Source organism: Dermochelys coriacea, chromosome 7 (assembly GCF_009764565.3).
Source record: "Dermochelys coriacea isolate rDerCor1 chromosome 7, rDerCor1.pri.v4, whole genome shotgun sequence".
NCBI lineage: Eukaryota > Metazoa > Chordata > Testudines > Dermochelyidae > Dermochelys > Dermochelys coriacea.
The window spans coordinates 14,084,076-14,108,128 of record NC_050074.1 but is presented as its reverse complement, the minus strand read 5'-3'; the positions used below and the strand labels follow the sequence as shown (position 1 = coordinate 14,108,128).

At 40.2% G+C, this 24,053-nt stretch overlaps 1 protein-coding gene across 7 annotated transcripts in view; it reads right to left on the bottom strand.

Annotated features, from left to right (window-relative positions):
* Positions 1-24,053, bottom strand: part of CNTN4 (contactin 4) — a 657,694-nt gene that overhangs the window by 526,565 nt on the left and 107,076 nt on the right. The gene's annotated exons all lie outside the window — the stretch shown is intronic.

The following is a 24,053-nucleotide window of genomic DNA, read 5'->3' as shown; positions in this document are numbered from 1 at the left end:
TATAGAAGTCAGTTTTTTAGAAATCATTTTTATATAGTTGATTGTGTGTGTCCCCACACAAAATGCTCTAAGTGCATTAAGTACATTGACTCGGTGGAGTGCTTCCACAATACTGAGGCTAGCGTCGACTTCCGGAGCGTTGCACTGTAGGTAGCTATCCCACAGTTCCCGCAGTCTCTGACGCCCATTTGAATTCTGGGTTGAGATCCCAGTGCCTAAAGGGGCAAAAACATTGTCACGGGTGGTTCTGAGTACATGTCATCAGGCTCTCCCTCCCCCCCATGAAAGCAATGGCAGACAATCGTTTCGCCCTTTTTTTCCTGGGTTACCTGTGCAAACGCCATACCAGGGCAAGCATGGAGCCTGCTCAGCTCACTGTCACTGTACGTCTCCTGGGTGCTGGCAGACGTGGTACTGCATTGCTACACAGCAGCAGCTCATTACCTTGTGGCAGCAGACGGTGCAATAGGCCTGATAACCATCGTCATCATGTCCTAAGTGCTCTTGGCCGCCTCAGTAAGGTCAGTCAGGAGCGCCTTGGAAGACATGGGTTCAGGGACTGAAATAGTTCTGAATAGATTCGACCAGGTCATTCTCTTTAGTCCTGCTGCCAATCGTATTGCACCGTCTTCTGCTGAGCTGCCAGGAGATGAGGATGGCTAGTAGTTCTATTGCACGGTCTTCTGCCAAGCAGCCAGGAGATGAGGATGGCTAGCAGTCCTACTGCACCGTTTGCTGCCAGCAAACGATGTAAAAGATAGATGGAGTGGATCAAAACAAGAAATAGACCAGATTTGTTTTGTGTTCATTTGCTCCCCCCCACCCCCTCCATGATATCAATGGCTGACAGTCATTTCAGTGAGGTCTGTCGGGGGCATCTTGAAAAGTTTAATGGAGATTCAGTCCTGCCTGGACTAGCAGGGGGAGGGATAGCTCAGTGGGTTGAGCATTGGCCTACTAAACCCAGGGTTTTGAATTCAATCCTTGGGGGAGGGGGCATTCTGCTTGACAGTTGTTTTTCTCTCTCTTTGATGTAAAGCCACACCCCCTTTGTTGATTTTAATTCCCTGTAAGCCAACCTTGTAAGCCATGTTGTCAGTCACCCCTCTCTCCGTTAAAACAATGGAAGACAATCGTTCTGCGCCTTTTTTCTGTGCAGATGCCATACCACGGCAAGCATGGAGCCCGCTCAGATGACTTTGGCAATTAGGAGCACATTAAACACCACGCACATTATCCAGCAGTATATACAGCACCAGAACCTGCCAAAGTGAAACCGGGTGAGTAGGCGACATCAGCACAGTGACGAGAGTGTTGAAGACATGGACACAGACTTCTCTCAAAGCATAGGCCCTGGCAATGTGGACATCATGGTGCTAATGGGGCAGATTCATGCAGTGGAATGCCAATTCTGGTCCCGGAACAAACAAGCACAGACTGGTGGGACTGCAAGTTGCCGGTCTGGGACAATTCCCAGTGGCTGCGAAACTTTTGCATGCGTAAGGGCACTTTCATGGAACTTTGTGACTTGCTTTCCCCTGCCCTGAAGTGCAAGAATACCAAGATGAGAGCAGCCCTCACAGTTCACAAGTGAGTGGCAATAGCCCTCTGGAAGCTTGCAACGCCAGACAGCTACCGGTCGGTTGGGAATCAATTTGGAGTGGGCAAATCTACTGTGGGGGCTGCTGTGATGCAATTAGCCAACACAATCAAAGCTCTGCTGATATCACGGATAGTGACCCTGGGAAATGTGCAGGTCATAGTGGATGGCATTGCTGCAATGGGATTCCCTAACTGTGGTGGGGCCATAGACGGAATCCATATCCCTATTTTGGCACCGGAGCACCAAGCCAGCGAGTAATAAACTGCAAGGGGTACTTTTCAATAATGCTGCAATCACTGGTGGATCTCAAGGGACGTTTCACCAGCATCAACACGGGATGGCCGGGAAAGGTACATGATGCTCGCATCTTCAGGAACTCTGGTCTGTTTCAAAAGCTGCAGGAAGGGACTTTCTTCCAGACTAGAAAATAACCGTTGGGGATGTTGAAATGCCTATAGTTATCCTTGGGGACCCAGCCTACCCCTTAATGCCAGGGCTCATGAAGCCATACACAGGCACCCTGAACAGTAGTAAGGAGCCATTCAACTACAGGCCGAGCAAGTGCAGAATGGTGGTAGAATGTGCCTTTGGATGTTTAAAAGCACGCTGGTGCAGTTTACTGACTCGCTTAGACCTCAGCGAAACCAATATTCCCATTGTTATTACTGCTTGCTCTGCGCTCCACAATATCTGTGAGAGTAAGGGGGAGACATTTATGGTGGGGTGGGAGGTTGAGGTAAATCGCATGGCCCCTGGTTTTGCGCAGCCAGACACCAGGGCAGTTAGAAGAGCACAGGAGGGCGCAGTGCGCATCAGAGAAACTTTGAAAACCAGTTTCATGACTGGCCAGGCTACGGTGTGAAAGTTCTGTTTGTTTCTCCGTGATGAAACCCCCCGCCCCTTGGTTCACTCTACTTCCCTGTAAGCTAACCACCCTCCCCTCCCCACTTCAATCACTGCTTGCAGAGGCAATAAAGTCATTGTTGCTTCACATTCATGCATTCTTTATTAATTCATCACACAAATATGGGGATAACTATCAAGGTAGCCCGGGAGAGGTGGTGGAGGAGGGAGGCACTGGGAGGGGTGGTGGAGGAGGGAAGAACAAGGCCACACAGCACTTTAAAACTTATTGAATGCTAGCCTTCTGTTGCTTGGGCAATCCTCTGGGGTAGAGTGGCTGGGTGGCCGGAGGCTCGCACACTGCGTTCTTAGGTGTCTGGGTGAGGAGGCTATGGAACTTGAGGAAGAGGGTGGTTGGTTACAGAGGGGCTGTAGCGGCGGTCTGTTCTCCAGCTGCCTTTCCTGTAGCTCAACCATACGCTGGAGCAAATTGGTTTGATCCTCCAGCAGCCTCAGCATTGAATCCTGCCTCCTCTCATCACACTGCTGCCACCTATCATCTTCAGCTCTCTCTTCAGCCCATAAGTGAGGATGGTTACAACAAACTTAGAGAAAATTTACCATTTTCTATTAAATCCTGGATTACGATACAGAATACAGGACACCTTTAGACTAATCGACAATGTTGGTGGAAGTTCCTCATAGTAAACTATAAACTAGCATAAGAGAAATGTGCAAATTTTGTACTTCTTTTTTACAACATAAGGAGAGAAGCAGAAATGAATGAAGAAAGCAGAAGAGTAACTAAACAAGTGGATGTGATGGGGTGTTCCAACCCCACACTGGGCCAACGGGGACAGATCAATCATTGTGGGCCCAGGAGACCATGCCCCCTTTCTCCTGCTGCGCATGCTCCAAGGGGAAGAGCCAGATAAAAGGAGGCAGCCCAGCTCAGTAAGGGCTGGCTGCGGAGGAGGAAGGACATGTCCTGGGGGCTCCTCCAAAGGTATCAGCGATGCTCCAAGCAGCAGGCCCGTGGACCCGGAGTACACTGTGGATAACTTGCTGACTACAGAGACTGATGGGGATGCTGGATCACCGTCAGCTGAGGAGACATCTGAGATACAGCTTGTAGGAAGTGACCCAGGGGATATAGTGGAGGCTGCTGCTTAAACCCTTAACTAGTCCCTGGCTTCACAGTCCCTGGCTTCACAGGGCCCTGGGTCGGAACTCGGTGGAGCAGGAGGGGTTGGGTTCCCCTACTACACCCCCAAGGACTATCGCTTGCCGCAGCCAGGTTGCAGGGCTTCGGACTGTTTGTTTGCTTTGCCCTGCCCAGGGGCTGCAGCCTGATTGCTGCTAAGTACTATTGTTTGCCCCAGCCAGGAAGCTGAAGGGCTCCAGTTTGTTTGTTTTGCCCACCCAGAGACTCACGGACTGTTCGTTTAAGTGACCGCATCAGGGGGCCAGGACCCACTTGACTGAAATCATCTGCTTAACAGGGAATCCCAACAAACTGGGTGATGGGGTGTATCAACCCCGCATTTGGCTGACAGGGGTGCCCCAGATCAACATGCAGGGCCCCTGTCACAGTGGAATTAAAGAGGAAATAGTGCAATCATCCATGTTCCACAAGCTGGTACATTAGGTAGCAGGTGTGCCACAGAATCAGCAACAGCAGCACTTCCTAACAAGCAGCAGTATGAAAATACAATCTGATTTGGCTCTAATATAATATGTCTCCACATGAGTCCACGTTGGAAATGGTTTCTAGAAGACTATCAGACTGTACTTTCTAGTCACTCTGGAATACAGCAATATTAGTAATAGAAGATTTATAATCACACATGATGTGGTGAACAGATTTCTTCCCCCGTTCCTTTATCTACGCAGAGACAGAGAATTTGAGAATGGAGACAACCAAACCCATATAGCAAAGGCCTAAGAAACTGTATTTTAACATAATAACTAGAGCTAATTGAACATCCGTTTCTTTAGTGCTGTAACATTTCAAGTTCAACTACCATTTCTCTGGAATTCTATGTATTTCCTCTCTCTGAATTCTGAAGGATGGTCTGATAAGGAAAATCTCCATAGCTCTTGATCTGACCCATGGAAGTCATACTTCACTTTTCTTTCAACAGTGTGCATTCTACATGCTCTCTTTCTGTATTATTCAAATCCACACTATAGAGTTTTGAAAGCATGGCTGCCAAATACATCACGGCTTGTTATTTTTACGCTATGGGTTGTAGTAGAATTTCTTAATCAAAGATCCACTCTCAAAGACCAAACTAAGTATCCAGTCTGAAATACTGTAGATATTAAAGATGACTTTCAATGCTCATCAATATTACACAGTATATTTTCTAGTTAACTTGACAAATTTGCTGTAAAAGATCCTTGTCTGGGGAAAGGAAGACAGAGAAATGGAGGCCCAAGTCGTGTTTGTTTTCACCTGAGTCGATTTATCACTCCAGCCGCCTGGAACTCCTCAGTTCTCCAATGCCAGGAATAATCTTCCCACACCCCAAAGACAGCTGAGTCAACAGGTAGTACAATAGGGCACCTGACTCTGGAGTTTACCCATAGATTCTTAGGGGCAGATCCTCAGCTCATATAAGTAGTTGTAGCTCCACTGACTCCCATAGAGCTATGACAATTTGATGAAGGAATCTCATGTCAATGTCAACATATGAGGATTCAGCAAATCTGAATGGTTTGGAATGGAGGGATGCTGAGATAAAGTTTCTTGACACCTTAAATGATTGCTTCTTGGAGCAGCTAGTTCCGGAACCCACCAGAGGAGTGGTAATTCTTGATTTAGTTCTAACTGGAGCACAGGATCTGGTCCAAGAGGTGAATATAGCTGGACTGCTTGGTAATAGGGACCATAATATAATTAAATTTAACATCCATATGGGCGGGGAAAACAGGCCAGCACTGTAGCATTTAATTTCAGAAAGGGGAACCACACAAAAATGAGGAGGTTAGTGAAATAGAAATTAAAAGGTACAGCACCAAAAATAAAATGCCTGTAAGCTCTGTGGAAACTTTTTAAAGGCACCATAATAGAGGCTCAACTTAAACGTATGCCCCAATTTTTAAAAAAAACATAATAAGAGAACCAAAAAAGAGCCACCATGGGTAAACAACAAAGTAAAAGAAGAAGTGAGAGGCAAAAAGGCATCCTTTAAAAACGGCAAAGAGTCCTGTGGCACCTTATAGACTAACGTCCAAACTAACACAGCTACCCCTCTGATACTTGCCATCCTTTAAAAAGTGGAAGATAAATCCTAATGAGGAAAATAAAAAAAGAGCATAAATGCTGGCAAATGAAATGTACAAATATAATTAGAAAGAAGAACAGCTAGCCAAAGACTCCAAAAGTAATAGCAAACATTTTTTTAAATACATCAGAAGCAGAAAGCCTGCTAAACAACCCGTGGGGCCACTGGACGATCAAGATGCTAAAGGAGCACTCAGACGATAAGGCCATTGAGGAGAAACTAAATGAATTTTTTGCATTCATCTTCATGGATGAGGATTATGAGGAAGATTCCCAAACCTGAGCCATTGTTTTTGGGTGACAGATCTGAGGAACTGTCCCAAATTGAGGTATCATTAGAGAAAGTTTTGGAACAAACTGATAAACTAAACAGTAATAAGTTTTCAGGACCTGATGGTATTCACCCAAGATTTCTGAAGGAACTCAAATGTGAAATTGCAGGACTACCAACTGTCATCTGTAACCTATCATTTAAATCAGCTTCTGTACCAAATTACTGGAGGATAGCTAATGTGACACCAATTTTTATAAAGGGCTCCAGAGATGACCCTGGCAACTATGAGCCAGTAAGCCTCACTTCAGTACCGGGCAAATTGGTTGAAATTACCATAAAGAACAAAATTGTCAGACACATAGATGAACATAATTTGTTGGGAAATAGTCAACATGGCTTTTGTAAAGGGAAATCATGTCTCACCAATCTACTAGAATTATTTGAGGGGGTCAACAAGCTTGCGGACTAAGAAGATCCAGTGGATATAGTGTATTTAGATTTTCAGAAAGCCTTTGACAAGGTCCCTCACCAAAGGCTCTTAACCAAAATAAGCAGTCATGGGAAAAGAGGGAAGGTTCTCTCATGGATTGGTAACTGGTTAAAAGATAGGAAACAAAGGATAGGAATAAATGGTCAGTTTTCAGAATGGAGAGAGGTAAATGGTAATGTCCCCCAGGGATCTGTACTGGGCCCAGTCCTATTTAACATATTTATAAACATTCTGGAAAAAGGGGTAAACAATTAGGTGGCAAAATTTGCAGATGATACAAAACTACTCAAAAAAGAAAAGGAGTACTTGTGGCACCTTAGAGAGTCTCTAAGGTGCCACAAGTACTCCTTTTCTTTTTTGCGAATACAGACTCACACGGCTGTTACTCTGAAAACTACTCAAGATAGTTAAGTCCCAGGCAGACTGCGAAGAGCTACAAAAAGATCTCACAAAACTGAGTGACTGGGCAACAAAATGGCAGATGAAATTTAATGTTGATAAATGCAAAATAATGCACATTGGAAAACATTATCCTAACTATACATATACAATGATGGGGTCTAAATTAGCTGTTACCACTCAAGAAAGAGATCTTGGAGTCATTGTGGATAGTTCTCTGACAACATCCACTCAGTGTGCAGTGGCAGTCAAAAAACGAACAGAATGTTGGGAATCATCAAAAAAGGGATACGTAATAAGACAGAAAACATCATATTGCCTCTATATTAATCCATGGTATGCCCACACCTTGAATACTGTGGGCAGATGTGGTTGCCCCATCTCAAAAAAAGATATATTGGAATTGGAAAAGGTTCAGAAAATGGCAACAAAAATTATTAGGGGTATAGAATGTCTTCCGTATGAGGAGAGATTAATAAGACTGGGACTTTTCAGCTTGGAAAAGAGGTGACTAAGGGGGGATGTGATAGAGGTCTATAAAATCATGAGTGGTATAGAGAAAGTAAATAAGGAAGTGTTATTTACTCCTTCTCATAATACAAGAACAAGGGGCTACCAAATGAAATGAATAGGTAGCAGGTTTAAAACAAACACAAGACAGTATTTTTTCACGCAATGCACTGTCAACCTCTTTAACTCCTTGCCAGAGGGTGTTGTGAAGGCCAATACTATAATGGGGTTCAAAATGGAGCTAGAAAGATACATGGAAGACAGATCTATCAATGGCTATTAGCCAGGATGGGCAGGAATGGTGTCCCTAGCCTCTTTTGCCAGAAGCTGGGATTGGGTGACAGGGCATGGATCACTTGATGATAACCTGGCTGTTCATTCCCTTTGGGACACCTGCCATTGGCCACTGTCAGAGGGCAGGATACTGGGCTTGATGGACCTTTGGTCTGATCCAGTATGGCTGTTGGTATGTTCTAAATACTATAGGTAAATATGTATGTGTTACGTCAGACCAACCCAAGAACCACAAACATGGTTACCTGTGGGACATATAAGATTGTCAATGATCATTGCAGACTACTGTATCCTTGCTTTGCACTGTTCACATTTTTCACATAAGGTGTTAATGTACCTTGCTTCAAAATGCTAAATGGCAATATGACAAATCTGCCACCACCTTGCTCTGTCAGGGACTGTTTGACCCCAGCAACTGGGAAACATCTGACATGCTATTAAGCTTGACATCCAGTGTCTTTTTATCATTTGTACTGCCCACAATGAACATTTAAACCAGTTGTGGATCTGTTGCCTGTTGTTACTACCATAAATTAAAGTTTTCTGTCTGAAAAAAAGAAGAGAATTCCCACTCTATGCTTTGAAAATTCTAAAGAGCTTGGAATTAGCCATCCCTTTGCTGTAGAGCATTTTCCTGTTTATGTAGAAGTGTCACAACTACTAGGCATTAGAGCATAAGCTTTCGTGAGCTACAGCTCACTTCATCGGATGCATCCGATGAAGTGAGCTGTAGCTCACGAAAGCTTATGCTCTAATAAATTTGTTAGTCTCTAAGGTGCCACAAGTACTCCTTTTCTTTTTGCGAATACAGACTAACACGGCTGCTACTCTGAAACTACTAGGCATGTTCATAAAATACAGGAAAGATCATTTATTTAGTTATTTCCAAGGATAAACATTCTTCATTCAGATAAATTGGGATTTGACTTGTATTATCACATACAAAAGAGTCTTGTCTCATTAGAGACAAGAAATTGTGTGAAACCTCCCAACCACAGCCCAGGATTTCATTTAATATACAGTACCACAATGTCAATGCAAATGAAAAGGAAACATTTAAACAATGCTATCCTTTTTGGGGGGAAGCAGTGACAGCTTACTAGGATATGGAATCACACTGCTGGAACATCAGCAATTTTAAAGAAATTACTGCCATGCTGTGTTTGGTTTACTGTCTCCCACCTTGCATTTTACAATGTGTATCAAAGCACACAGTGTAACAGCTCCAATTTCTTTCACAGCAGCTACACTGTCTGAGAAAAATTGACAAATTAAATAGAATGCAGCCTTGAAAGCAACTGTAAACTATGGCTGCCCAATAGAACAGAATTACACTCCTCAGAATAACCTGTTAAGGAATGCTTTGGCGCTCAAATGTAACATGAGCTGGTGGCACTATAATGCTTCTGGAGAAAGACACACACACACACACCCTGACCCAGCAATTGGAACCTCTGGTGTTCTGCTTGACTGTATTTTCAGGTGAGGAGCACTACCTGGAGCAGAAATGTACCTATTGATTTTTTCTTAGTATATGTAGTTTTAATTTGATGAATCCTCAAGCTGCCCTTCAAGTAAAAAAAAAAATTTAAATATCTGATCTTAACAGAAATTGGTGATGCTAAGCTAAATGAAATCCCTACTACTTCACTGGAGGCATTAGTGTTAATTCAGTCAAAACACTGGAAGTTCGCTACTTTAGCGAGTGTGAAATGCACAGGACTAACTGCTCGTGACATGTGCCTACATGTGTTATTTATCTTGATCTAAATATATTAAATGGATAAATTAGTACCACAAACACTTTAAATTCATGTTGTCTTTCCAAAGAATTATAAACATTGTGAAATGAGTCTTTTCAACTTCAAAGGCCAGTTATGATGTTAACCTTATTGGATAGACAAGATATGAAACACACTTTATTATATTGTTTATTACTTGAACTGACATCACATTATACTTTGGATAGAGCAATGTCTCACAGCATAGCTTTAGTCAGAAGTCTATCACAGATTCCATTAAAAATCTCATTTTTGAATAGTTCATAATTCCGCCATTCAAATCAGCATGTAAGCAGAGGCTTGAAACAGCATGTTCCCAAACTTGCACATATATACATATGTGTGTGCGTGTTCCTTTTAGATACACAACACTTCAGTGCAATTTGTGCAGTCGCACTTTTTTTAAAGAACAACAAATAAAACAATTTAGATGGTTTCAAGTGTCATTTTGGGAGCTCTCTAGCATGAGAAAGCGCTTGCTCCTTCCACAGATTTACAAAAGGACCAGGTTTATCCTTAATCTAATCTTTTATACCTCTCTGAGCCATTCCACAAGCTTGGCCAGGCAGCTGAACTATTCTTCTGTATGTTCCACCCTTTTTAAAGGAAGAAGGAACTGGATAGTCTAATGAGGCATCCACCACCTGTAGAGCTTCAAAGTGAAAAATTAAATCTATACCCTGTCGGTGAACACTCTTTGATGTCCAGATAGGCTGCATTATTTAGCTGGTGAAACAAAGAAAGCAACGGGCTCAATCCCCCAGTTCTCTAAACCCCCTTTACACTCCTCATCCCCTGCTTGGGAAGTCTAGAACCCAAATCAGCCCCTATACAAGTTAGAGGAATCATAGGTATGTTCTGTTCTAGCATGTACCCTAGTTACCATTCCACCAATGAGAAATCAACACTCCCCCTCTGACCTGTCAGACCCACTTTCCACCCTAGACAATCCCCCCCAGGCTCACTTTGCCATCAGAGGATTCCCCTCTGCCGGACAGCTTTAAAGTCATATTGGGCCATTGGGGCAGAGGCTCAGACCTCTTGTTTGCTATCCAAATATTAAAGGCATCTAAATCGCTGCACTCACTTCCTCTGACTCTCCATCTCATTCCCTATGCTCTTCTTGTCTCACTCTTGTAATTCCTCTTTTTGCCTCGGTGATCTCCTCTGGCTAACCAACCAACCCTTATTGTGTTTGTTATACAAGTTGCAATGAGTTTAATAGTGTGTATATGAAAAATTGTGCTGACTGCCAAAACAGGGAGCCCTTCCAGAATGAAGGGGCAATAAACATAAGAATGGACCTTAAAGAAGGGTATCCCAATAGTGAAGTAACTGGAGTCACTGGGAACACTCATATATATAAAGTTAAGCATGTCTTAAATGTTTTGCAGGCTCACTGTGCTGGGTGAGGGGATAAGAACGGTGAAAATGGCAACACAAGGCACTACCAAATACTAAACCAAAACAAACTGAGAAATAAGCTTAGAGTAGGTTTCAAAGTAGCAGCCATATTAGTCTGTATCCGCAAAAAGAACAGGAGTACTTGTGGCACCTTAGAGACTAAAAAATTTATTTGAGCATAAGCTTTTGTGGCTACAGCCCACTTCATCGGATGCATGCAGTGGAAAATACAGTAGGATGATTTTATATACACAGAGAACATGAAACAATGGATGTTACCATGCAGAGTATAACAAGAGTGATCAGTTAAGGTGAGCTGTTACCAGCAGGAGAGAAAAACAAACAAACACCTTTTGTAGTAATAATCAAGGTGGGCCATTTCCAGCAGTTGAGAAGAACTTGTGAGGAACAGTATGGGGGGAAAAATAAACATGGGGATATAGTTTTCCTTTGTGTAATGACCCATCCACTCCCAGTCTTTATTCAAGCCTAATTTAATGGCATCCATTTTGCAAATTAAGCTTAGAGTTTTGCAAACAACTGATTTTTTGGGTCTCTGGTTAAACCAAAAAACTGGGTTTTTTGAGGGAAAGAGGTTGTGTCAGGTTCACCCAAACAAAAACAAATAAATAGTTGACACGTTTAGGCAAACTAAAAAGTCAAAAACAAAGTAGTTTGGGATAGAACAAAATGTTCAACTAAAAAATAAAATGCTTTGAGTTTTTTAAACTCTTTCAAAATAAAATTCAAAACAAAGTAATTTTAAATTGAAAAATCGAAACATATAAATTTTTCAGATTATTTTTTAACCAAAACTCTTCAGCAAATTCGACAGAGGTTCATGACACTGAATCTCCATTTTCCCATGAAAAAAATTTGGCCCAACATGTTTTGCCCACTCTAGTTTACAGGAACACTTGGACATTGAACATTCAGTCACATGTCAACTACGGATTTGGTCCACCTGTATACATGAGTATGGGGGGATATTCTACAGCCCCAACTGACACATATTCCTGACTCCTAAGTCAAGTTTAAGGTCTGTGAGTACCAATCTGTAGACATTAGGGGAATTCTTGTGTGCTGCATATCAAGATCGATATCAACTTGTACTTCCTTTTTAGAACTTACATGTATAGTCTCATATTTCACCATGTGGTGATCTCAGTTCTTTCAGCATTTGAAACCAAATGAGACTATAACTAAGCTTATTTATATTTGGAAAGTAGCATTGCATGCATTTAGCAACTTTCATAACAGATGATAATACACATACACATTCCATTCCATACTATGAATTACTTCATGGGTATTCTGAAAACATCACATTAAATTTGGTTTGAATTGGAGTACAAAGATTTACATAACAATTCACTTCCAAGCATTTATGATGTCTCGGTCTTGCCAGGATTTTGTGCAATATTCTCACTAAGTGATGAGGTTTTCCATTGTCAGAATAAGATGCAACCTGCAGGGTTCTCATTACACAAAATGCCATTAACAGGTACTATGATGTTAAGGAAATTGCTAACACTTTAATAAAAACAACCCCTAGCAATTCTAGTGTAAGCAGAATTTAATGCACTTTCTTTCTTATGTTTTATTTCAGTTATACAATTAAAATAATGCAGCAAATTAACCAATACAAAACGGATATCAAAAATAATATTAAGAAGCTGATTTCAGAAGATACGAGCAACATATTTCAAATCAAAGCAGACAATTCATTATTAACTAAATCAATTGTAGCTAAATCTTAAAACGGTTTCTGATTCATGCATGCTGGAATAGCCAGGCAGGACAGGGTGAGTAAAGAACAGAATGGCAGCAATTAGAACTCCCTTTCTTTCATCAGTTCCAATCAGCCCTTAATACTATTTTAATGGAGATGAGTTTTTTAGGGTGTTTGTTTTTTTTTTAAATTCCTGCCATTTCTCTCTTTCTCTGTTTAGGGCCTGCTGCACTGCAGGGTAAGCCATTATAAACTAAAGGTTTGCCACTCTGCAGTGATTGCAGACCACAGTGTCTCATATCCCAAGCATAGGAAGACTCTGCAGCTACCACAGGCTCCTGGGTGGTGAACATTGAGATAATGTCTATATATTGTTAGATGATAACAACAAAGCTATGGTCTTCCATAGGATTTAAAAAAAAAATTGAAAGTCTGGCTCTGTTTTAGCTTATTCACAATGGAACTTATTTACAAAAACCATGCAAACAGAGAAGATGATGATTTTTGTTTATAAATCAAGTATGGCCATTGCAAAGCAGCCTTATTGCTTGTGAAAGGATTGGCCATGTGGTTAACAACTAATATTTACCTAAGGCTTTATTCATGTAACACGTTTTTTTCCTTGTTCCTTTCAGCTTTCTAATGAGGTAGCAACATAAATAAAAGAAAGAACATTACCACATGTCATGCAGTGGGCCAGATTCTGATCTCATCTACACTGCTGTAAATCCAGACCAGCCAATCACTTACTGCAATACAATTAATTCAGTAGAGTTACACTGCATTTAAACAGCATTAAGTGAACTTATAATATATTTATATTACTACCAATTTTTGATTCATAGTTTTCTCATATACTTGTTTTGAAACTGGAAAATGAAACTACAAGGAAAAAAATGAAACAATGTTCACAGAAGGAAAAAAAGGAGACAATTATTTCTATGAGAATAAGCACGAAGCTTAAAAAACCCTTTTCAAACAGTAATAATCTGCCATTAGTCCACCTTAACTGACAAGACTGTACTCTGCACTAGCCTGCAGAAGTCCACTTTAACTCACAAGGTTGCTGCAGTAGCATCTTTCCCTATAAGTTCTGCTTTCAGGATGCGATCTAACATCAACCACTATGGTATAGTTAGGTAAAGAGTCAGAGAGTAGAGATGGTCAGAAAATGTACCCCCCAGTGCACAAAGTTTCAATTTTTCAGTGACTTGAGGACAAACTAAATATTGTCCAAAACTAGGCTGACCAGATAACAACTTTGAAAAAATGGGACAGGGGGTGGGGGATAATAGGCTCCTATATAAGAAAAAGTCCCCAAAAATGGGACTGTTCCTCTCAAAATGGGACATCTGGTCACCCTATCCAAAACTAAAATTGTTTGATTTGCAAATGCCACAGTGCTTTATGGGAATTGTAGTTCAGATGCTTCCTGCTTCCATTCCTGTCTCACTACTTCTGCCACCCACGATGCACTGTGGTCTCTCCTCTTTGTAAGGAGACATGATGCATCATGGGAGATGTAGTCCAGCTGGAGAGCCCGACCCATAACAAATGGGGATATGAGGACACCAAACTACCTCTCCCATGAAACACTACAGCAGAATATCCAAATCAAAATATTTTACATTTGCAGATAGTTTTTTCAAAGAATATTTACACAAAGTTTTCACCCAGCCCTGTATGACAAGTATTTTAAATACAGTGGCACAATTCTGAGCATACCTATGCACACATTCAAGAGAATTTGGAAAGATTTCTGGTTTCACGTGGCTTAGCTGTGAAATAAGTCAGTTTGCTCTGAGTTTTTCTTTCAGTTTGTGAGCTTGGAGGCAGGAATGTCCCTTTAAACTTGTATTTGAGAGTGAAACCATGCAATAGTAATGGTTGGGGAGCCTACATATATTGGTTGAAACTAAAGGAAGTTTGCACAACCCTTCTGAAACAAAATTACAAACTTTCACCTCTAATGGAAAGATGAGTAAATTCTTGAGGCAGGGTTATCCCTGGGAACTGGGCATTTGTGTTGGGCTCAGATTCCTGGAAGAAGGGGTTGTCTTGCATGCTGTTTAATCATCATTAGGACCGATGTTTGTTTGCAAATAAAGATAGTTCCACTTAGAATATACCCAGGCCACACTCCACCGATTTGTTCTTCAACAGGAAGCTAACTTGTATGGTCCTGAACATGTACTGCTGTATCCCACACACCTTCTGGGTGTGGTATTCTGTCCCCTCTAATAGCACCAAGACCACTTAGAGATTAATGAGTTTGCTACAGCCTTAGCTAAGAGCCATGTGGCTTTGGATTCATGCAGTAGGGGCTCATGTATTTAACTCTAAAGGTCCCAGGTTTGATCCCAGATGAACCCCCACTTGTAACACTGACAGACCCCGCTTGTCGGTGGGCAGGATCAAACCTGGGACCTCTGGAGCTAAATGCATGAGCATCCACTGCATGAGTCCAAAGCCACATGGCTCTAAGCTAAGGCTGTAGCAGACTCATTAATCTCTAAGTGGTCTCAGTGCCACTAGAGGGGACAGAATACCACACCCAGGAGGTGTGTGGGTTACATTGCCACTCAGTAGAAGGGTAATAGTGGGGTTAAAACAGGAAACTTATGTCAGAAGAAAGCGCAACATAATTTACAGTGATAACACTGATAGGTCTTGCCATTGTGTAAGTTGAAAATTACACGATCAAAATGAAAATGACAGGAAAATGCAGCATGCGTGCTGATTTCAGGTGCAGGGCAGCGAATAGGTGGTCATGCTGATTGTTCCTCTAGGATACACGTCTACACAGCAGCTTCCTAAATCATGGAGGATATTACTTATACTAACAGTGAGTGACAGGCATTTTACATTATGTGAGAAACGAAGGCTATTCCTTTGTTGAACATGCTCTATTGAAAAGCGGAAGGGCTGAAAAGAATATGCCAATCACATCTACGGTATTTGCAAGGAGAAGCTTTCAATGAACAGAACAGTATAAAAAAGTATTGTTAGGCTTAGGGCTTAGACACACTCATGTGATCACCACCATCCCAGAAGAAGCTAGAAATATACTTTATTCTCCTCCCCCCCGTTGCCCAAGACAAAGACACCAGAAAAAACAAGTTTCAGAAAACCCACTTGTACTCCCATTTTCATTTTCTAAGAGGGGGGGAATGACAAGGAATTAATACCAGAATTGTTTTCTCCTCATCCCTTAACAGTTACCTCCTTGGGAAAATATTCTAGGTCAATTGACTCACTGAAAAGCTTAAACACAATGCTCCTCCACACGACTAAACCAGAGCATTCTCTTGCTTTTGAAACTTCACAACACCATTTTATTAATTCTCGATAACAAACCCTTGAATCTTGGCACATAAACAAAACAACAAATGGCAGCAAACAAAAAAGAAATACCAAACCAAGCAGATAATGAACCTGTGGTAGACATTGCTGTTGAAAATATGCTGCCTAGAGCTTTGACAAACACTTATCCAGCTGGAATCTGTAGGTCTTCCCAGTTCAATCAGGGCCTAAGCTGACGGGGAAATCTACCTCTTGCTATCACTTGCTTGTCCCTAATGTACAATAAGGAAGCCTGGCTTATAGTCTCATCTTTACTTGAACATGTTGAAAATATAACTAGAGATTCCACTTTATCAGTGGAGACCTTTGCTTTGACAGCCCATTCACCCTATTCTGTGCCTATACCAATATCTTAAATTTACTGTGAGAACTTATAATAAATCATAATATATTTTGTTTGTACAGTTCCTATCTGTGTGCATGGCCAATAAGAATCACTTCACCCCTACCTCCCCGCCAAAGATGTAGCTGATCCTTAGATTAAATTTGGCAAGTACTTGACAGCACAGGGCAGCAATACGCTATAACAGTGGCTCTTAACTTTTCCAGATTACTGTACCCCTTTCAGGAGTCTGATTTGTCTTGCATACCCCAAGTTTCATCTCATTTAAAAACTGCTTGGTTACAAAATCAGACATAAAAATACAAAAAAGTGTCATAGCAGACTATTACTGAAAAAATACTTACTTTCTCATTTTTTACCATATAATTATAAAATAAATCATTTGGAATATAAATATAGCACTTATGTTTCAGTCTATAGTATATAGAGCAGTAAAATAAGTCATTGTCTGTATGAAATTTTAGTTTGTACTGATTTTGTTAGTGCTTTTCACGTAGCCTCTTAAAACTAGGCAAATATCTAGATGAGTTGATGTACACCCTGGAAGACCTCTGGATACCCCCAGGGTTACAGGTACCCCAGGATGAGAACCACTGCTCTACAATGTTTTAATGGCAGATGTAAAGAATTATCCCACATGCTAGTGAAACCACCTATCTGAGATTTATGTAGGTAGAGCTTAATTATGTAAAATGTAAGAAGGTTGAGATACCTCTTTTCTTGGAAACAAATGTCATGGGATATTGAATGATCAAGTATTCAGGGCCATTGTTTTAGGACTCATTTGAAAGACAGCATCTCCAGCAGCACAGTGCCCCCATAAAATCATATTGGGAGCAGTGGGAAAGTATCAAGAGAGAAGACAGCTATGTTCTGAATCACCATCATTACGTCATACAGCAGCCTGTGTGTTCCTCAAGGGTTTTACGTTAAAGATTAACTAGAATTGGCTCGTTTTAGCTTAGGTTTGATATGTTCACAGCCTGAGGTGATATGGCTACTAGCCAATAAAAATGAGGGTAGTATCAGATGAATCATTTCACAGCTAAAGCAAACAATAATGAGATTCTGTTGAAGTGATAGCTAAAGGGTCAATGGATTAAAAAACTTTTATGTAATAACCACAAATAAAAAACAAATCTTATACTTAGCATTCTACCCTATCCAGAATATATCTGCCCCATGCAACCAAAGAAGGACTTTGCATTTGTCATCTTCATGGCTCATTGTCACCTTGATGCTTTCAGTTTTAAAGATATTGGAGGAATGAGGAAGATTGTGGAGGAATGAGAGGAACCTGATGCCCCTGTGCCAGGACAGTACCCTATGTTTAAGAAAATCTGCCAGAATCAGATCTCAGACAGCATTATGAGTCAGATCACCCATAAAATAATGAAGTGAGAACTGTTTTTGTGTATGTCTACACAACCCCCACAGCATTGGTTCTTAGAGCCCGGGGCAACCGACTTGGGCTTGTGGGGCTTGCATTATGGCACTAAAAATAATAGTGTAGCAGTTTGGGCTGAGGCAGCAGCCCGGGCTCCAAGATCCTCACTAGGTTTCAGAGCCCAGCCCCAGCCCCCAAGTCTACACTGCAGTTTTCAGCCTGGCAGCACAAGCCCCACAAAGCCGAGTCAGTTGATCTGGGCTCTGACACTCACAGCTGCATAAGGGTTTTTTTTGCTGTGATTTTTTTTTATAAAGCCCCATGGAAACAGGAAGTAACCATAAATTTAATGTGCACGTGGAGTGCAATTGTATCTCATCAAAAGGAAAATTCTCCTATTCAGTAGGATAATTGTAGAGTTCCCACCTCCACCACTTCCACACTGATGTATACAATGAAAATATACACTTGTGAAAAAATGAGTTCTCTCTCTGAGGATGAAAACCTATATGGTTTACATGTATATAAGAAAAACTACAAACTCGGTGTTTGTTGGAAGGCATAAGGAAGGAGAGGGTACATTTTTACGTACCCGGAAACTGATAAGCCAAACAGGATATCAACTTTCTGCAGGAAAAATGATTATGGCAACAGGTTTAAAACAATAAGTATATTACAAATTGTTTACTTTGTTTTGCAGTAATACAGAAACTTGTGGGCTGGCACCAAAAGAACGACACCTCATGGAGGTAATTACATCATTTCATTGACACTTCTTTTGTGGGCGTGTGGGGGGGGGGGACCCAGAACAGGTTCAGAGCTCTTGATATTAGTGGCTTGAAGGACATTGGGAAAGGATTGCATATGTTTAGAGAAACACTTACATTTTGAAAGATGTTTATGGCATCACAACTGATTTAGAGTTTTGTTCAGATTCCTCCAAACTCTCACTCTATCAGTATTTGAAGACATTTTGTATTATCCCCTAAATGGCTTACCTCTTTGTTGCTGTGATTATGACTGCTGCTCAGGGCAGATAATCAAATTTCTTGTGAATCAAAAGGAATAAAACTATAAGGTGAAGCTGTTAAAAACTAGCCATCAACAAAAAGGTCAAGCCTCTGGCAATGAAAGAAGAAAAAAATACTCCCCAGGCTTCAAGCAGATTTATTCTTGATATAAAGCTGGTCTATTTACAGCTAGGCAAAATTTCAAAACTGATAGTAAAGCATGTTACAAGCTTTCGTAATTCAATTTTCTTTGGTATTTATCATGTTTAATAAAATACCTAAATGTCAACTAGATTTATAAAAATGTATTTATAGTTTAATACATGCGGAAACTGGATTATTCATGAACACAACTTACATGGAGCATAATATCTTAAATTGATATAGATTTTTGTTTACTTCTCCATCACAGAGGTAATTAGTGTTTGTTTACAGAGATTTCATTTTACAGTAACAGGTACTAAAAAAGCATCCAGTTGCTTTCATGGCTCCATGTCACATACTCAGTGGTCAACTTCATGGTGTTTATTTTGCTTTTTCTTCTTGACTATGAACTTTTATTGACTGACACAGAGATAAAGGTGCAAGGATGCCTTCGCACAAGCCCAATCCACTCATAAATCTGACCAACATCTGTACTATTCACAAAAACAGCCTCATACAACTATTCAGTTTGTTAGAAGTCAGGTAGAATGGAATACTGTACCTGACTTGGTGAACACCCCTGACTTGATATAAACTTCATTTGTGCACTAGTTTTATAATTAAGCTCATCTGGACGGACAAAAAGGAATCTAAGAAAAAACCATGAGTTCATGGATGGAACTGTGCCAGAACTGAGACCTCTGGATAAAACTTACAATGCACTGAAATTGCCTCTTTATACTGTAATTTACTGTTAAGTAATAATAATAAAAACACTGTTAGAGATATTCATAATCTATTTTGCTCTTTTCCATTTATACATGCAAGTATAGAATGAAATAGGATGACATGAAAATAATGACATCTTAGTGCTATTTCAAGGTCACTGTGTAGTGCAATGAATGGCCAAATATCTTCAGAGAGTGGTTTTAGTTAGAAGTAGTGCTACTGGATCAGCTCAGCTGATTCAACTGCATCATAGCACGGCAGGTTTAATTGTTTCCGTAACTAACCTTTTTTGATGGATGTCTAGTCTAGCCTTGAATATAGTCAGTGTTGGAGATTCCATCACCTTCCATAAGTAGTTTTATGTATAAGTAATATTGCTGTGTAACCCACTGACCAGTAGCTCACAACTTTATAGGGTCTAATGTTTCTGAGGGCCACACATGGACTTGGTAACTGATGAGCTCAATCTCCTTCTCTGGCAATGCTGGAGAAGACAACATTCAGCTAGAAATGCCTCTGTACCACTAGAGAGTAAGGCTGGAGAGCCAAACACTATCCAAGCCCATTTTGGAGCTTGGGGGTCCATTCTTCTTTGGCATCCTGCAAATCATAAAGCCATTTCTGAGCAGCTTGATTTCATTGACAAGTATTTTTTAATTGTTATAACAAATTCCCTGCAGTGCTTAATCCAGGGTTTACATGCTGTAACTTAAGCCCTAAGCCACGGATGCTGTTCTTGCTTAAAGACAGAATGAGCCATATCCTGAAAATGGAGCCAAGACAAATAAAAGGATTTAGTTCTGAGGGAACTGCTTGGAGCACATCAGGGTTAAAGGAAGAAATCCTCTGAATCAGAATGTCCATCAGACCCATCTAAGACATGGCTGGGAAGCTACCCTGCTGTTCTACTAGCCTTTCATACTACACATGAATCTACTCAACAAGCTTCTCAGCATGGCCAATTCTCCCTCTCCCTATAGAGGAGGAGGAGGAGGAGGAGAAGATCCATTATGGATGTCTTCTGCACCCTCACTGGAGCACATTTAGAATCCCCCTAGCTGGGCTCTGCACTGACTTGCCCTCCATTGCAGGTGAACCGTGGCATCCCTTGCTGTATTTGGATCATATCAATTTGGGGGACCCAGCATAGGATGTAGGCTATGTGAAGAGTTAAATATTTGATGACTTTGGGAAGGCAAAAAAGCCTGATTTCAAATAGCAAATATTTTAAAGCTATTGTAATTATTTTAGGGGCCTCAAACTAGTATTTTAGGTTCCAGAATACTTTTCTAAAATGGATCTAAGCAATAGAAGTGCAAAAAGAAAAGGAGTACTTGTGGCACCTTAGAGACTAACACATTTATTAGAGCATAAGCTTTCGTGAGCTACAGCTCACTTCATCGGATGCATCCGATGAAGTGAGCTGTAGCTCACGAAAGCTTATGCTCTAATAAATGTGTTAGTCTCTAAGGTGCCACAAGTACTCCTTTTCTTTTTGCGAATACAGACTAACACAGCTGCTACTCTGAAAGAAGTGCAAAAGAAATCTATGCTTCTACATAGGGTTTATTTTAAACCTAAGTGTTCCCTATACCCATTTGGCAATTCTTATGGAGACCACCTGATTTGGGAACTGTTTACTGGCTTGCTATGGTTACGTCAAACCCAGCAAAATATTACAGGCAATTCAGAATATTCAACCTATCTGATATTTATAATGACAAAACTGGTATTGAAATTAACTGGTATAAAAAAGGACTTGCAAGAGGAGGGAGGGATGATTATAACACAATTGCAAGCATTTTGAACATCTTCAGGCCAAAATTTTCCTTTCAGATTTCCTAAGTTCCAGGAATATAGGGAACGAAGAAGAAGATCAGAGTACACTGTGCATATCTCAGAAAAGAATTGTGTCCTTAATGTCCAATTTTCTAGTTCAGTGACATTTTCTTTCTGAAAAATGATAGCATGTATTAACCAAAAGCAGTTCTGCTTACAACATCTGTCACTTAGGATAGCTAAATAGTCCTCTCCTTTTTAAACTCCCCTACTAAACCTTAAAGCTAGTTTTGCCATTTCAATTTGACTGAACTTTGTCATAAGAATTTGCTGACCACCCAAAAGCTTTTTGAGCTCAGCCTTCCTACTTTCATCTTCAGATAACTATTATACGTCTAATAGTACATCTAGTCAGTGTCAGCACTTCTTTCTGATAAACTTTAATGTTCTTTAATGACATCCATGGTAAAGATGATGGAGAATAGTATATTCTAAACAAGTACTTGAACATTTAGCGTAACCAAAGCTTTTATGTCTAATTAGTGCTCTGAGCTGAATTCTGGTACAGTACCATTTATATCTGAAATACATTTAATGAACATTTAGATACACCAGACTAAAGGACTACACGTTTCTAATACTATTAATTAATATTTTATTTTAAAACTGTCTAAAATACATTTCAGTAAGCACTACAAACAAAAATTAAAATAATCGGTGTTCCAATTTACTTTTACAAGACATTTGTTCAAATTTCACCAGCATTATGAAAGTTTCATGTCTTTTAGTGCAAAAATTTAAAAACGTATATGAAGTGCAAATAGATTAACTTTAGAAAGAAGTGTGTGTGTGTGTGTGTGTGTGTGTGTGTGTATACACACGTATAAGAAGAGGACCATAAAATCTCTCTCTCGCTAATATATATGGATGGACGGATATATTATGCCATATGGTACTCGTGTGTGTGTGTGTGTGTGTGTGTGTGTGTGTGAGAGAGAGTGTGAGAGAGAGAGAGACACACACGCATACACTTTTCTTTCTAAACTCAATCTATTAGTACTTTTTTTTAATTTGCTCAAAAAGCAAGAAACTTTGTGTACACACACACACACATACACACACACACAGAGCCATTTTGACAGTTTCAGATGAACAGCCCCTAGACATTTTTATGCAAAATGAATAATCTAAAATACAATAAAAACATTTATGATCAAGTTGCCCAGAAAGTTAATATATGTATGTTCCCTATCTTCCCTAAATACTTTCTGAGCCCTAGCTAATATGGAAGGCCATATGACTCTTTTGCAATTCATTCCATGTACTGGTAGCTGCAATTTTGAAATGATAAAAGCTTTTATTACTTCTGAAAGTAGAACTTAGGGAGGGTTCTCAGACTTTTGACTAGAGGGTCTTTGTTTTTTATGTCTTTGATTTCCTTTGAAAGCTGCCATTGGATTACACACTGTATGCCAAGGTCTTCGTGCGACAAAGTCAGTGACAAAAGAAGAGTGCTTTGAAAAAATTGCTGCTCTGCTATACAGAGCACAGTTCAAACCTTGTCTTCAGAATTGGGTTGTGGGGCTGCACAACCTTTGAGTTTCACTCTGAATTTTGGGTTTGAATGAGTTCCAAAAAAAGTTAAAAGTGAGATGAAACTGGTGAAAATTCAGTTTTATTGCAAGTTTCAAGGCAAAACCCACAAAGCAGGGCAGGTTCACTCAAAAGGCTGAACTATTTCATGAGCTTAGCATGAGTGTCTAGTTTATAACCCAGACAAGTCCCAGATGGTATTTTACCATGACTGGTTTGCACAGCCCTAAGGAGCCCAGTACTCTTTTCTGGTGGCTGGAGGTGGAGCTCGCTCACTATGAAAAAAAAATAAAATAAATGCTGGATGATGCAAAAGTTTCCTGGGAAGTTTTTTCAATATTTAACAACCCTCAAATATTTTTACAGAGATTTAATACTGTTTAATCAATATTTAATTACAATTTTTAGTTCAGAACATCTCTAAACGATTACATAAATATTGAAGAAATTTATTAGACCTTGGTTTTTTATAAAGCATATGACTAATACAACTTTTGAGCAGATGCATTATAAAAAAAGAAATCTTTAGCATCTAAGTGAAGCAATAAAGTTAAACTGAATAAGAACTTTAAAAACAGCAACTAGGAAAATGGAAGATTTACAGTTAATTTCACTATCAGATCAATTGCAAAAAGGTATAAATAAATATGTACCTTCCTACTAGGAAAATAATTTAGACCAGCATTATTCTAGTGCTAAAACCACATTTTCACATGTGAGAGCCTAATATTAGGCACCTACGTCCATATGTAAACACAAACAATGGTCGGGAATTCAAACCCCACTGGGAGTATTTCCATAGACTTCAGTGAGCTTTGGATCAGTTCCAAAATAGCCTAGGCTGCCCTCACCATTCCCGTTCACTTCATCTAGACTTGTGCCTCTGAGAAACTCAGGCTACTTAAATAAATACATAAATATGGATTCAGGTGCCTATTTGTAGGCACCCAGGCTTAAATGTTTTGCCCCTATTGTAAACACGTGAACACAGATTTAAATGATTAAATGTAAGCATCCAAATTTGGTCTTCAATATGTGACATTGTGCAAGGATGATGTTTATCTGTTATAGACTTTCAAAAACAAA